This window comes from Peromyscus leucopus, chromosome 17 (assembly GCF_004664715.2).
Source record: "Peromyscus leucopus breed LL Stock chromosome 17, UCI_PerLeu_2.1, whole genome shotgun sequence".
NCBI lineage: Eukaryota > Metazoa > Chordata > Mammalia > Rodentia > Cricetidae > Peromyscus > Peromyscus leucopus.
The window spans coordinates 39,143,208-39,156,983 of record NC_051077.1 but is presented as its reverse complement, the minus strand read 5'-3'; the positions used below and the strand labels follow the sequence as shown (position 1 = coordinate 39,156,983).

The window sequence follows — 13,776 nt, the reverse complement described above, 5'->3', positions numbered from 1 at the left end:
CCTGAGAGATGTTGAGAGCACAAACTTAAAGTAGGGTGAGGCTATGAACTCTGAAAGCTGATCTCCAGTGACGTGCTTCCTTCAGCTAGGGTACACCTCCTAGATGTCCCAAAACAGCCAGCAGTTGGGGACCAAGTGTTGAAATACCTAAGGACATTTCTTTCTTTCTTTCTTTCTTTCTTTCTTTCTTTCTTTCTTTCTTTCTTTCTTTCTTTCTTTCTTTCTTTCTTTCTTTCTTCCTTCCTTCCTTCCTTCCTTCCTTCCTTCCTTCCTTCCTTTCCTTCCTTCCTCCCTTTCTTTCTTCCTTTATTACATTTCTTATTTAATTCATAATATTTATATATTCATAATAATTGCATATTTTTCTTTTTCTCTGTAACTTTTATTAGTTCTTCAAGAATTTCATATTCACTTCCCTTCTCAGTCTCTCCCAGAGCTATTCCCTCTTCCCTACCCAGCTAATTTTGTGTCCTCTTTTTGAAAAAACTCATTAAGTCCAGTTTCTTCTGCCCATATTCTATTTAGTGTATGGACTTTCTCTGGAGCATAGTCTACTGAACAAGAGCTTTACTCATAAAGAAAATTGCCTCTCTCTCTTAAAGCAGATATAAGTTGTCAATAGTTCGTCAGCATGCATTTTCCATGATTTCCTTTGTCCCATAGGCTTAGTTACATGATCTGGAGAAGCAAAAGAGTTGGAGTTCTGATAAAAGTTTCTATCAAGAACAATATTTCCTAAGCAACTGAGACTCATGGTATGCTATGCCTTCAAAAATATAAAAATAAGAAAAATACTCTGATGTGAATCTATGGCCCTCCTATAACTATCTCCAACCCTTAATGCTGTACTTTATACCTTGCATTATCAGAAACTACAAAAACTTATTGTAGTTTCTGTATAATATTTCTTTGTGTGGAATTGACAGTAACTGTCGTTTGTCTCAGAGGAATACCACAAAATAATCTCAAATTTACATTTATATAGAGTTTGAATTTTGAAGAGATAACATCTATTAAACCAATCTCTAGGCAAGATTTTTGTGCTATTATCTGTGTTTTATAGCCTAAGAAAACTGAGCCACAGAAATATGAATTGTTTTGCCTAAGGCCTAAGCTCTCAGCTGCAGAGGGAATATAAGCCAAATGAATTATGTATCAGATCCATGTCAGGGACTCACAGTATACAGATAAGTGGAATTGACATGTCTCATCTCTCATAATACTTGGTCCTGTGGCAAAATAGATTTGTACTGTACAATAGTCTACTGTACAAAAAGGAAGGTCCTCATGAAACAAAACAAAAAATAAAGTTACTTAAACAGTTTACATTATTACTAAAATGAAATTCTACTGTCTTTTTAGTTGCGCTTGTTTTACGTCCTTGAGGAAAAATATCTCTCTGATGGAGTTATGTCCACTTAAACCACTCTCATATTTTTAAGTTGCCATGTGGATCCTTATTAATCTAACTTATTTTACTTCTGATAGGCTATAAAAATAACATAACCCCAAAATGCAGACAAAAGAATAGAAGTTTTATATTTGTGTAGGTTTTCAGCTTGATCATATTTAAGAGTTGAGAGCATATAACCTAAGTAATTAATATTTATTGTAAATTAAATTATATATAAAATAATATAATGTTTTATGCAAATTTAAAAAAATAATTATAATATTTTGGCATTTTTTAACATTGTGTGTGTGTGTGTGTGTTTGTGTGTGTGTGTGTGTGTGTGTGTGTGTGTGTGTGTGTTCTTTGCCCCAACAGGGCAAAGAGTGAATTTGCAGGCTAAATAGAAATACTAGAAAAGAAACAAATGGGCACATTTTAGGAGTTTAAAATGAGCATATACTTTAGAAATTCAAAATCAGAAGCTGACTATATTTGTATTCATCCTTAATGATAACATGTTTGCTTTCCTTCTTTCTGGTGCTCAAATCCTTGCATGTGCTAGGCAAGCACTTTACCCCTGAGCTACACCTTGTCCAAAATTCTGACTAATCTGCAAAACAGAAACAAATACTAGTTCTCAGGATTTGTGTTTGGTATTTCCTGTTTGGCCCTTGGAGACAAATACCCAAATCGCTTGACTATATGAATGTGGTTATGACATCACTGCTTCTTTTCCATATATAAAATCATAAATCAAAAACAAAACAAATTTTTATCCCTTATTACAAATAGCCATATTTATATACTTGAAAACACAAATAGATCTAGTTTCTATGGTCATTTAGAAGAGACACACAAATAAATATGCATGCAACAGCTCCTCTTTCTGAACTCAAATTAATGGATTTCACTCATTCCTCAAACAAACAAACAAAAGTCTTATGACAGAAAGAACTGATGTAAAAAGGCACTTATAAAGTACTAAATAAGCCAGCATAGAATCTTGATATGTTGGGACCTATTCTGTCTCCTTTTGTTTTTGTATTTTATCAAAATGAACACCATATTACCAAAACACTTTCAATTAGTGCACAACACAGCAAAAACAATGCCAACATTGTTTGAACATCTGTTCAAAAAAAAGTATAATATTCTAATAAAGAGAAAGGAAACTTTTCTCTGTAAATCTTTATTTTATTCTTAAAGCAAAAATATATTTTAATAATATCCCCAATAATTAAATTGACCAAGTGAATATTTGTACTAAAATATAATTGCATATTTATGTAAATAAGTTAGGAACACCCACATGAAATTGCTTTTTCAAAGTTTTGTTGACTGTCAATGATAAAATCAAAATAATCATTTATGTAGATCACCATAATTGAAAAACAAACTTTTTGGTTTTGAGACAATATCTCACTATGTAACCCTGATAGCCTGGAATTTGCCTTGTATGTAGACAAGGCTAGCCCTGAACTCACAAAGATCTGCCTGCCTCTATCGGCATGAGTTGTGATGAAAGGCATTCATCACCATGCCCACCCTGCAAATTGTTTTTGCTTGAAGAATATTTAGAAATGATTGGGTTTTTGAGTTGAGAAATGGATACATGACTGGGGATCATAGCTCAGTTGTAGAACACTTGCCTAGCATGAGCAATTCACAGGGATTGGTCATAGAATAGAAACAAAGCAAAACAAAGTTATAGATAGAATTTTCATGTAATGAAAATGCCTTTTCAATAAAAGTATATTAAACAATTACACGTCTCTATAAAAGAAGCAGGAAAAAGTTTTATCAAAAACAATTAATAGACTAACCTTAAGAAAAAAATTCACTGTTATTTATAACATATTGATGTCCTGTTTCACAAATGTGAGATGAGAGAAGCTGACTTTAGGGAGAGGATTCTAACAACTGAAGAAATATATGCCTGCAAATTTTGTCTTGATTTTACAATTTCAGATAAAAGTGTAAACTAGGAGAAGTGCTGTAGTTCATAATTAAAGCACAAAGATAAGGATCACTTCCTGTTTGCCTGATGCATACTGCTTCTCCTTTTTGTTTTTGTATGGAGGACATTACATATTTTCCTATTTATAATTCAAAAATACAAATATACTTACAACAAAGTATAGTAATTCCTGTGACTCTTATACCTCCAATAACCTCCTAGCATGCCATACAACATCACAGTCTGCACCCCACCCACATCCTCAGGCTTTTGCACCTGTTGTACCTCTACCCCAAATGTAGTACACTGTATCTACAGAGTTCAAGTACTTGTTCACATAGGCTTTTCTTGGCAGCTAGTTGCCTGGCAGATTCCCCACCAATTAAAAGTTCAAATAGCCCATTCCCATTTCATTTCTAATTATGTTTTAACATTATGGTGATCCTCCTAGAATCCTTTTCTCATTCACTTGTCTCCCTACTACAGTATGAATTTAGAGACTCCTAGTAAGGTGATGGTATTTGTCTTTAACTGATTGCTAGAAATGCTTGGTAAAAAGAGATGTAGAAATTAAGCATAACGTTTGATGGAGAGAAGAGAGAAAAGAAATATATATTATATATTATATATATTAGCTAAAAATGTATTTTAACTGAATTTAAGCCTGGGAGAATATTTTTTAGAGGAGAATTAATATAGGATTCAGCCTATTTTCTTATCCTGGAAACTGCCTAGAGAAACCTAGAAAAATCTTCTGTTGACTATTTTTAATCACATCAACCATATAATCTCAAATTATCACTCACTGGCAGTGTTTCCTGAAAGGTCTGAGTGTAGGAAACTGCTTAAAATGTGAAAGCATTTTTTTAAAAGTCATTTTAATGTTCCTTAAACCATTCACCAATATTTTAAATGGAGTGGTCCCTGTCATTTGGTCCACATTAGTGAAATACACAGATCTCCCTATTCCACAGATCTCCTAATACTGGAGTACGGTAAACACATGAACAGGAAGTAAAGATACTTGCTAGTTAGACAAATCCTTTAAATACTTAAATGTAACGTGAAGAAAAATTAAATAGGGAGAGTGCTATAGGACAAGAAAGATGGGAGGAAGTATTTGACACGGCGGCCCCGGTGGGAGAGAAGGCTTCATAGTGAAGGCGGGCATTTTTCATAAGATTTGGGACTGTTCGCTGTATGTACACAGTTTGTGGGAAGAATTTCCAAGGCATACAAAGAAGCTCCAACCAAGCCTTAAACCTCACTTCGCAGAGAGAGGGGGCAGACACTGTGTCTGGAGGTGAATGCCGGAGGAGGGTAATAGAGATGAAGCGAGGAGAATTATGGGGGTAGATAATGTGGGTGCTATTATGGGAAATGTGGCTTTTCGTCAGGATGAAATCGGACGAGAATAGAAGATGAAAGGTATTTGGTGGAAAGGTGACATACTATGTAGTTGAGACAGAGATAGCTAACACGCTGTGATGCTGAGGTTATAATATAAATGTGGATACTGAGTACAATGGGAAAAAATGTTTCAGAAATGTGTTATTACAAAATCGTTGATGACAGTTTTCTCTGGATATTTTTAGGTGAAGAGATTCTATTTAGAATAATCTCCAAGGGTCTGATTTTGACCTTATTTGAAGCCACTTAGACAAGATTTTTGCAATATTGACTGTATGATGAAATTTTGATTAATTCAAAATTGATAAACATGGCTTAGGCTATGGCTCAGTTGGTATAATGCTTGCTTAAAAATCATGTAGGATTCAACTATTAAAACCACTTAAAAAACAGGTGTGGTGGTAGACACCTGTAATCCAAAGGTAATTCAGTATGGTCCTTAATAGCTACTAGAAAATGAAATAGTCCCTGTGCACTGATACAGAATCACACAGACATATCACCTTCCTGTTTATGTGCAACCATTACCCTTCTAAATTATTTAAATATGGCTCATCAAATTTATTATGATGAAGTATGAACAAAAAATATTAGGGTGAGAACCTGGCACAATATACAACTCATAACCAATCTTTATACATCTCATTTTGTAGGTGTATAAATCAAACTTCAAAAGCCTTAATCAACTAAGTTCAAGATTGAAGTGATTATGGCTGAGAAGATGGATCAGTGGTTAGGAGAACCTACTGTTCTTTCGGAGGACTTGAGTTCCCACAACCCACATGGAGCTACCCATAGCAACCTGTAACTCCAGCTCCAGGGAAACTGATGCCTCTACCTTCCATAGGCATATGAATGCATGCTTGTACACACACACACACACATACACACACACACACACACACACACACACACACAATAAATAAGGAGACAAAGCAGAGTTTGTTACCCATAAGTCTAGATCAAAGTCTTTGTTCTCAAAGCTTGAACAAATTTTGTTCCCTTTATTAAGAATTCCACAGACATCGGCCATTTCCAAATTTATCTGCACATTACTTTTTACTAACTCAAATTCATCCTTCAGATGCAACTAAGGCACCCATCTCCCAGGAAGTTTAGAGTGGCTTGTGCTTTTAGAACGTGGATGGTAATCTCCAGACATTAATGATAGTGCAATCATTACTGTTGTATGCAGTTCTCTAGTTTGTAGAAATTAAATTACATAAAACCATCATTTTTAGGTACCAATAAATATTATTGATATTTATATCAAATAAATAAAACATGATCTGAAGAAAGTCTCAAAACTTAAGGTCAAACACAGTTCCATGTATTGTACTTGAAAACAAATTAGCATCAGTCATTTTAAAACATGAAATATTGATATTTTAGAAGAAGTAACAGGTTTGGAACACCTAATTGAATTACAAATAATATAAAATTTTATATTTAACTGTTTTTGTGGGAAACAATTTGGTGATGAATGAACATTGAAATAAATAAAAGGCCTCATGTTATTTAGTATGTGAATGACTACAGGTGTTGTGGTTTTTATCTCTCCCTCTCTTTTCTGTAGTGGAAAGAAGTTTAGACAAATACTAAGTGAATTTACCATTAGCATTTGAAATTAAAATGATTCAAGTTCTAGAACAGTGAAAATATGTGGAATTATTTGTTAAGCTTTCTCATAGCCAGTCCTGCAAAGTGGTCGCTGAATATTTTATCTCAGGCCTAGGACAATAACCCCTACAGATAATGCACCCATGAGTCCAATTATTTTAATCACAAACTTTCAAGTACTTTGTTTTAAAATCATCATAACAACTAACATATTTCTTTAGTATTAGGTTTCTTGTTTTGTTATATAACAGAAGTGTATATCTCCAAATGATTTGAAGTCAATGAATAAATAATTTAAAAATATGAGCCATCTATGTATTAAGTAAATCCTAAAGCCAATCTGAAAGTTTAAAAATGCATACAATAATAAAAATATTTGATGTTATGACCTTGGCCTCTTGGGGATAGCTGATGGCAGCTGAGCATTATCAGTCTCATTTAAAAGAAGCCCATTAATTAGAAAGCATGATGTAATGTTAGTGGTAGATCTCACTTCAGTGCCTACCTTTCAAGAAACATTTGGTAATATTGAAGATGTTCCCTGATTTTTCACACTGTAATCCCCAGGCACCGTAAGTCCATCTGGCTACAGGGTACAGCCCACTGCTCACTGTTTACTGCCAGTCACAGACAACTCCTCCGAAAATTACTGCGTCATTGGCTATACTCCATTTTGTTGTTATTGGTAGCACAAGCTTGAGAAGATATCCTCAATGTCTTTCCTTAAATTGTTGTAAACACATACAACACAGACATGAAGTGAGTAGCAGATAAATTGGATCTTTAATTCCTGACACTGATCATGAGCATATTGATGGAAAAAGAGAACAGTGAAAGGGGGCAAAACAGATTTTAAATAAATGGGGAATAAAGTATGTAGAGATAGAATGTTCCACAACTTGATATATATATACATTACAATATTTGTTACACTGGAAATCCTAGCTTTTGATAAGTAAACCAATGTAAAAACAATTTTAAAAAATATAATTCTTAAGAATAAAAATGCTTATAAATAATTTAAAATCCAGATAATTTAACCCAAAGGAATTTTATCAATTTTCATTTCAGTTGTGTTCTACCTTCCTATCATACCTACATACCATCTCAGTTCCATTTTAGATATTACAGAGTTATTGGTAAAATAGATATCAAATTGATTTTATAATACTAATTTTAAAAACTTCCAGCTTATTTTTTGAATCCTAGTAGCTTCTAGTTTGTGCGAAAAGAACACTTCACTATAACTGACATAATTTGTGGAGGTGTTCATATCTTGTTCTAAGAAACCAGAGCATTTGGGGCAAGTCCACAGCTGTGTCTGACAGGGTGCTGAGTGAGGAGATGGCAGTTCATTTCAGTTTTCATTTGATAGCAGAAGTTCCTCATTACTCTAAGTTCCTTGTCTGGATTTAAAATCTGGAGTATTTGTTATTCTATTTACCATACTCAAGTCCAAAATTCTCTTTTCTCTTACTCTCTAGATTTTCTCAAGGACATGGAAATTAAACATAAAAATAAAACATCTGAGATTTATCAAATACTTATAGATGAAGGTTTCTTCCATAGAGCATCAGACATGAGTGAGACTAGATTTCCAGCAAAAGAAAACAAGAACATCTGTCTATTTCTAAAAGTAACTCCTTTCCCCCCAGCCTCTGACTACCTAACACCAGTGGCTTAATATCACATTTTCAACTTAAATCTGGTTAAAATTAAGAATAAGGAGCTATTGAAAGCTATAGACTTTTCCCTTTGGGGAGATTCGTTATGTATGAAATGGAAAGTTGCATAACATAGATTGCCTATGTGAAAACATGTTAACCTGTTATTTTTGTTTATTTGTTTGACACAAGGTCTCACTGTGTGAACTTTGATGGTCCAAGACTCACTATGCAGATCAAGCTGGTTTTTTAACTGAGTCCACTTGCCTCTGCCTCCTAAATTTAAATCCTCTCCTGGGATTAAAGGTGTGTACCACCATACTTAGCTAGGTTAATCTGTTATTACTTAGTGTCACTTATAAGTTATAGTTTGCTATTAAATAACCTAGAACATTAAAGATGTAATTGTTAAGATTGGGAAAATGGCCCAAGTGAAAAATATTTTAAACTGTTAGATGTCTGAGTCATACAGTATTTTGAAGATGTTCAGCAGCCACAATATTCTGTGTGTATGAACAAACTTGTCTCTATGTCTATATGTGTTTTGTGTGATTTTTCTTTGGCTCTTTTTTTTTTTCATGTTTGCTTTTACTGACTTGTGTAGAAGTAAGAAAAGCAAGAGCATGTTTCTGTGCTAAGGGCTCTAGAGAATCTCTTTAACATGAGAGGTTGTTTGGTTTCACAGAAATCCTTAAAAAGGGGACACTTGGTGGTCATTATTATTTCTAGACTACAAAGGAGTTATATAAGCACAAGAGAAATGAAATGAACACAGTGTAAAAATGGCCAAATACATAAAGCACCCAGGAAGATGAATAGAAATACCATCTTTACTAATGTTACTAGGGTACACAGCCTAAAGTGAAGACGGAAGTTAGCTGAGATTTCAGAAGAGTAAGACTATGTTGTGAAGACTTCCTCATGACAGTAAATTTCAGTTTTATTTCTGCAGAGACTGACATAGATTCATATTTGAGAGAAACTTCTCTGCTTATAGTGTCATTGATGGGCTTAAGCTGGGATAAGGCCCAGGGGCAGAATCAGTTGTCACCATTAATACTCCAAATGAGTGATGACTGGAGCTTCTGGGAGGACAGTAGAACTAGCAACAGGAATGTAAAAAAAGAATGAGCTCATCGTCTGGAGAACTCAAAGTGTACATTTTGGCAGTTCCAGAAAGAAAGGCTAAAATTTCCGTATAATTCATAAAACATCAGCTTTCCCTAAAAAAGTATGTATTCAGATTCAGATAATTATGAGTTCTTGACTGATAAAAGACAGAGAAAGTTGGCATATCTTGAGGAGTATGAAAATAAGGAAAGATCTACACAGAACAGACATAGGAAGATTTTCTGTAGCTCATCCTAGTTAAGGGTTTATTTATTTATTTTTTTAAGCAGGGAAGTTTTTAGTTAAGATGGTAATTGCATTATTTTCACTCTAAGATGTTGCATGGAATTCAGATGCTATGGTGAATTCAATCATTATAAAAATTCTGAAGTGATAGTACATTTGGCATTGCTGTAGGCAATGTTCCAAGGTGCATTGTTCAGACAGAGTAAGGCTCCTGATACGCTAAACAGGATGGTCAGAAAGATGGAAACCTGAAGAAAATGCACCTTTAATATATTCATTTTTGCCCCTAGACTTTGTATTTATATTCTTAAACCTTTGCCCAACCTGACTTTGTATGAAAGAACTAGATATACTTAAGTGATAATTTAGCCTATCTTATGTAAATTTTAACTCTCAGCCATAAGGGGAGTTAAGTCTTCATAACTGAGATACTATATATATGTGTGTGTGTGTATGAATTCAATAACTGAAGTGAAAATGAAGTCAATCCATTCCTCTGAAAGATGGCAAGCAAATGATTTGTCAAACTACCAAAATACTCTGTATAATTTCTTACCGTGCAGACTTTAAAGTAGTAAAACATATTTAAAAATAAAACCAAATGAGCAACAGTGTGTAAAGACAAGCAACTGATTGTAAAAAAAATTAAAGCAATATATACATAAGGGGTTAATATCCAAGATTTACTGTGACCTCAATAGTAAACAAGCAAAATATTGAAAATGGGCAGAGATCATACATAATGTTCTTAAAAAGCAGACATACAAAAAATGGTGAGCATCCCTAATAATGGGGAAATGTAAATTAACACCACAATGAGTTAGGATTTCACACCTATCACAATGATTTTTATATTAAAACAAGAAAACAAGTGTTGAGGAGGATGTAGAGACAATGGTAGCCTTGTTCATTGTTGATGAAAACATGATTACTTCAGGTCTTTGGAAAATGATAAGGAAGTTCTTCACAAAAACTAAACATGAAATTACCATGCGTTATTGCAATCCCAATTTGGGGTACTTTCCTAAAGGTTTGAAATAAGTATGTCTAAGAGATGTTTGAACTGTCATGACCATTGTATTTCACATTTACATTTTATTACAAATTAATCTATCATGGCTCTTAAAGAAATTTCATTATATGTACATTGCTTGTCAAGTATAGATTGATTCTCCTGAAAATTACAGTTACAACAGTATTTTGTTTTACATTTTTATCTGAGTTGTTTAAAAATCTTTGATTCAGAATAAGCTAGAATAAAGAGATGCCAATTTTTGATAAAATGTACACTCTTATAACCTCCTGTATGTTATGGTTGACTAAAGCGGTTCTCAAGAACCCACAAGAAGTATTAGCCCTTGGGAAGCTCAGGTATATACTTACTTCGTTTAGAAACAACTGGGTAAAGATTAGTAAATAGTTTTCAAAGAAATGCAGTTACAAAACCTGACCTTTATGTAGAGAAAATTTGTTCATACTTTGAGAACTGTCCTTCAGGCATGGGTGAGAGTTCCGGTGTTAGATGAAGTACTTGGTAGTTGCACCACAAAGGGCTGGGATGGCCTAGATGATGTGAGTTCTGTCTTGACAATTAATGATGGAATCACTCATGGAGTTGTTATTATGGAGTAGCTATCAGAAGGATGTGATAGAAAGAACTTAAACTGGAATTAAAATGACATTCTACTTAAATATAGAAAAATAGACTTGAATTGTTGTTATCTATCATATTTTACCTAAATGTTAATCTTAGTGTTGGACAGAACTGTGACATGGCAGGCTTTACAATATGGTATTATGCTCTATGCTCAATATTTAATCATAGGAAAATTTTTATCTCCATGTAGATTGCTTATTTAAAAACATAACAGCACACTAATACATTTTACAATTATTTGCTACATAGTTCAAAGCTAAATATAAACTTAAATGTTTCAAAGCAGAGTTATTTCAAGTACAGAGCATACTATTTGCTATATGTAGAGTTGTCTGTATTCTAAATTTCCTCTTTTAGCATTTTACCCTGTTCATTATTACTTATTTTAATATATTTTACCTATAAATCAACATTTATTATTTATATGGTGCAAAGTCATGATTCATGAATACAATGTAAAATTTACACCGGGCTAGTTGAATATTCATCACTCTAATGGTGAGGACATTTGGAATTTACTCTCAATAATTTGGAACTCCTCGTTCTCTAGTATTCACTATCTTCATCACATAGGATGCTAAAAACCAAAACATATTTCTCTTGTCTAGTATTTTGTGCCCTTCATCATCACCTCCCAATTCTGGCTCACCTGCAGCCTGTGTAACCATATCCTCTGCTTTTGTAAGTTTAGCTGTTTCACTACACTTACACGATATCTGTATTTCTATTTCTTGCTTATTTTACTTAATGGGATATTCTTTAATACAACTCATGGAAATTGTAGAATTTTTTTAAGAATGTGTGTGTGTGTGTGTGTGTGTGTGTGTGTGTGTGTGTGTGAGAGAGAGAGAGAGAGAGAGAGAGAGAGAGAGAGAGAGAGAGAGAGAGAATTTCTTTATCTAGACATCTGTTTATGGATACTTAAGATTTTTTTTACTTTGCAAGGCGGGAGGACTATAGGAATGCTAAATAGAGAGAAAGGAGAACTGCCATAGCTTTATATGGATTATACCTTGGCCATTAATGGTAGTCAAATTTGTATAAGACATTAATGTTTACAAGTCAGGGAAAATGAGTTTGTGTTTTATCAGTGATGGTGGTGGGAGGTCTTGAAGCATTAGAGAAAGAGCAATGAAGAGAAAAATGTCAGGAGTTTTGTGAAAATTAAGAAATAAAATACATGAGAAAGTATTAGCCATAGAAATACTAGCCAAAATGCTGTCCTGAGCTTAGAAGTTTTTATAAGCAGATTCTGCAGTCAGCACAATGTCAGCTTCCTCTTCCCTGATATTTTGTATTGTGGATTCCAGGAAATATTTACTTACCAAAATCTATAGAGTATGCATGATTTTCCTCTTCACTTCATTTAAAAGCCCCTGCGCATCACATAAAATCTGCTCTATCTAATGATGCTTCTTAAACGACACCTAACCTCCCTGTGCTTCATTTACAGAGATAATTTGCTATTTATGGAGGGTTTTTCTTCTCTCCTCATTTTTGAATATGTGCTCTCTTTACCAATCTTGAATAAATTTTTGAAAGATGAATATTGTCAAATCTCTCTCTGTGTGAAGTTCTTTCAAGTCCTTCCTCGCCTTCTGGTTACCCTGAGGACAGAATTTAAGCTTGTCAGTGGGTAGCACACTGAATGATCCCCTGATTTAGACAAGTTTATTTGCAAGCCTCTGTCTTTGTACACGCTGTTCTCTCTGCCTGGAATTCTCCCACGTTTGACTGAACTAGGCTTAGTCTACTAATTAGCGTGTAATATGAGGAAACTTCCTTTTTGCTGTAATGAAGTCTTCACGAAGAAGGAACCACTGGCCCAAAGAAAAAACCCCACAAGAGACATGTCTTCCAAAAGATGAAGTTTGATTTCACACCCTTGAGTGCCAGGAATTCCCAATGTTACTACATTATAATGAAGTAAATCAGCCAGTCCTTCTGTTTACATATATATATATATCCTATGTGAAAGCACAACCTAAATGATGTAGGTAGGCCTCTTCTTGTCTTATTAACTGTACTCAGCCACAATTCTCTGTTGAGAACAATGCTCCCTTTCCTAAAAAGGGTTTGGGGACTTAATCCTAACTGTGGTCAGGAAACAGCTTACTTCAGGAAGCTGTGTTAAGGTTCCATCTGTGAGAAGAGGGAGAGATGCCTGTCAGACCAAGAGTTAGACAGCAAAGTATCATGTTTGACAATGTGTGAACAACCAAAGACAGAATGTTCTGTAGCTTAGAAAGCACCATTTAATTAATTCCATTAACATTTCCATGAACTGAAACATAATGTCTGCATTTCCCATATGGGACACAGAGTTGGAGCCACAGAAATTCAATCCTGCTGGGAGTTAGATCTGTAACCGTATGCCTCCATGTGTTTCATGAAACAATCTTGGGGATTTTCAACATCATTAACATTTAATCTTCCACATCACCATCCTTTAACCATGCTTAGCTATAAAACAGTTCATTTGAACATGATCTCTATATCTACACATTACAGAAAAAGGCTAGAGAGCTGGTTCAGTAGTTAAAAGCACTTGCTCTTTTACAGAGGACCCAGGTTTAGTTCCTAGCATCCACATGGCGGCTTACAACCATCCATAACTCCATTTCCAGGGGATCTGATGACCTCTTTTGACCTCCATGGCCATCAGGCATGCATATGGTACACAGGTATACATGCAGGCAAACCAATCACACACAAAAAT

General features: G+C 34.3%; 1 protein-coding gene across 2 annotated transcripts in view; it reads right to left on the bottom strand.

Moving 5' to 3' along the window:
- The window catches only part of Gpm6a (glycoprotein M6A), a 264,991-nt gene that overhangs the window by 53,243 nt on the left and 197,972 nt on the right, over positions 1-13,776 (bottom strand). The gene's annotated exons all lie outside the window — the stretch shown is intronic.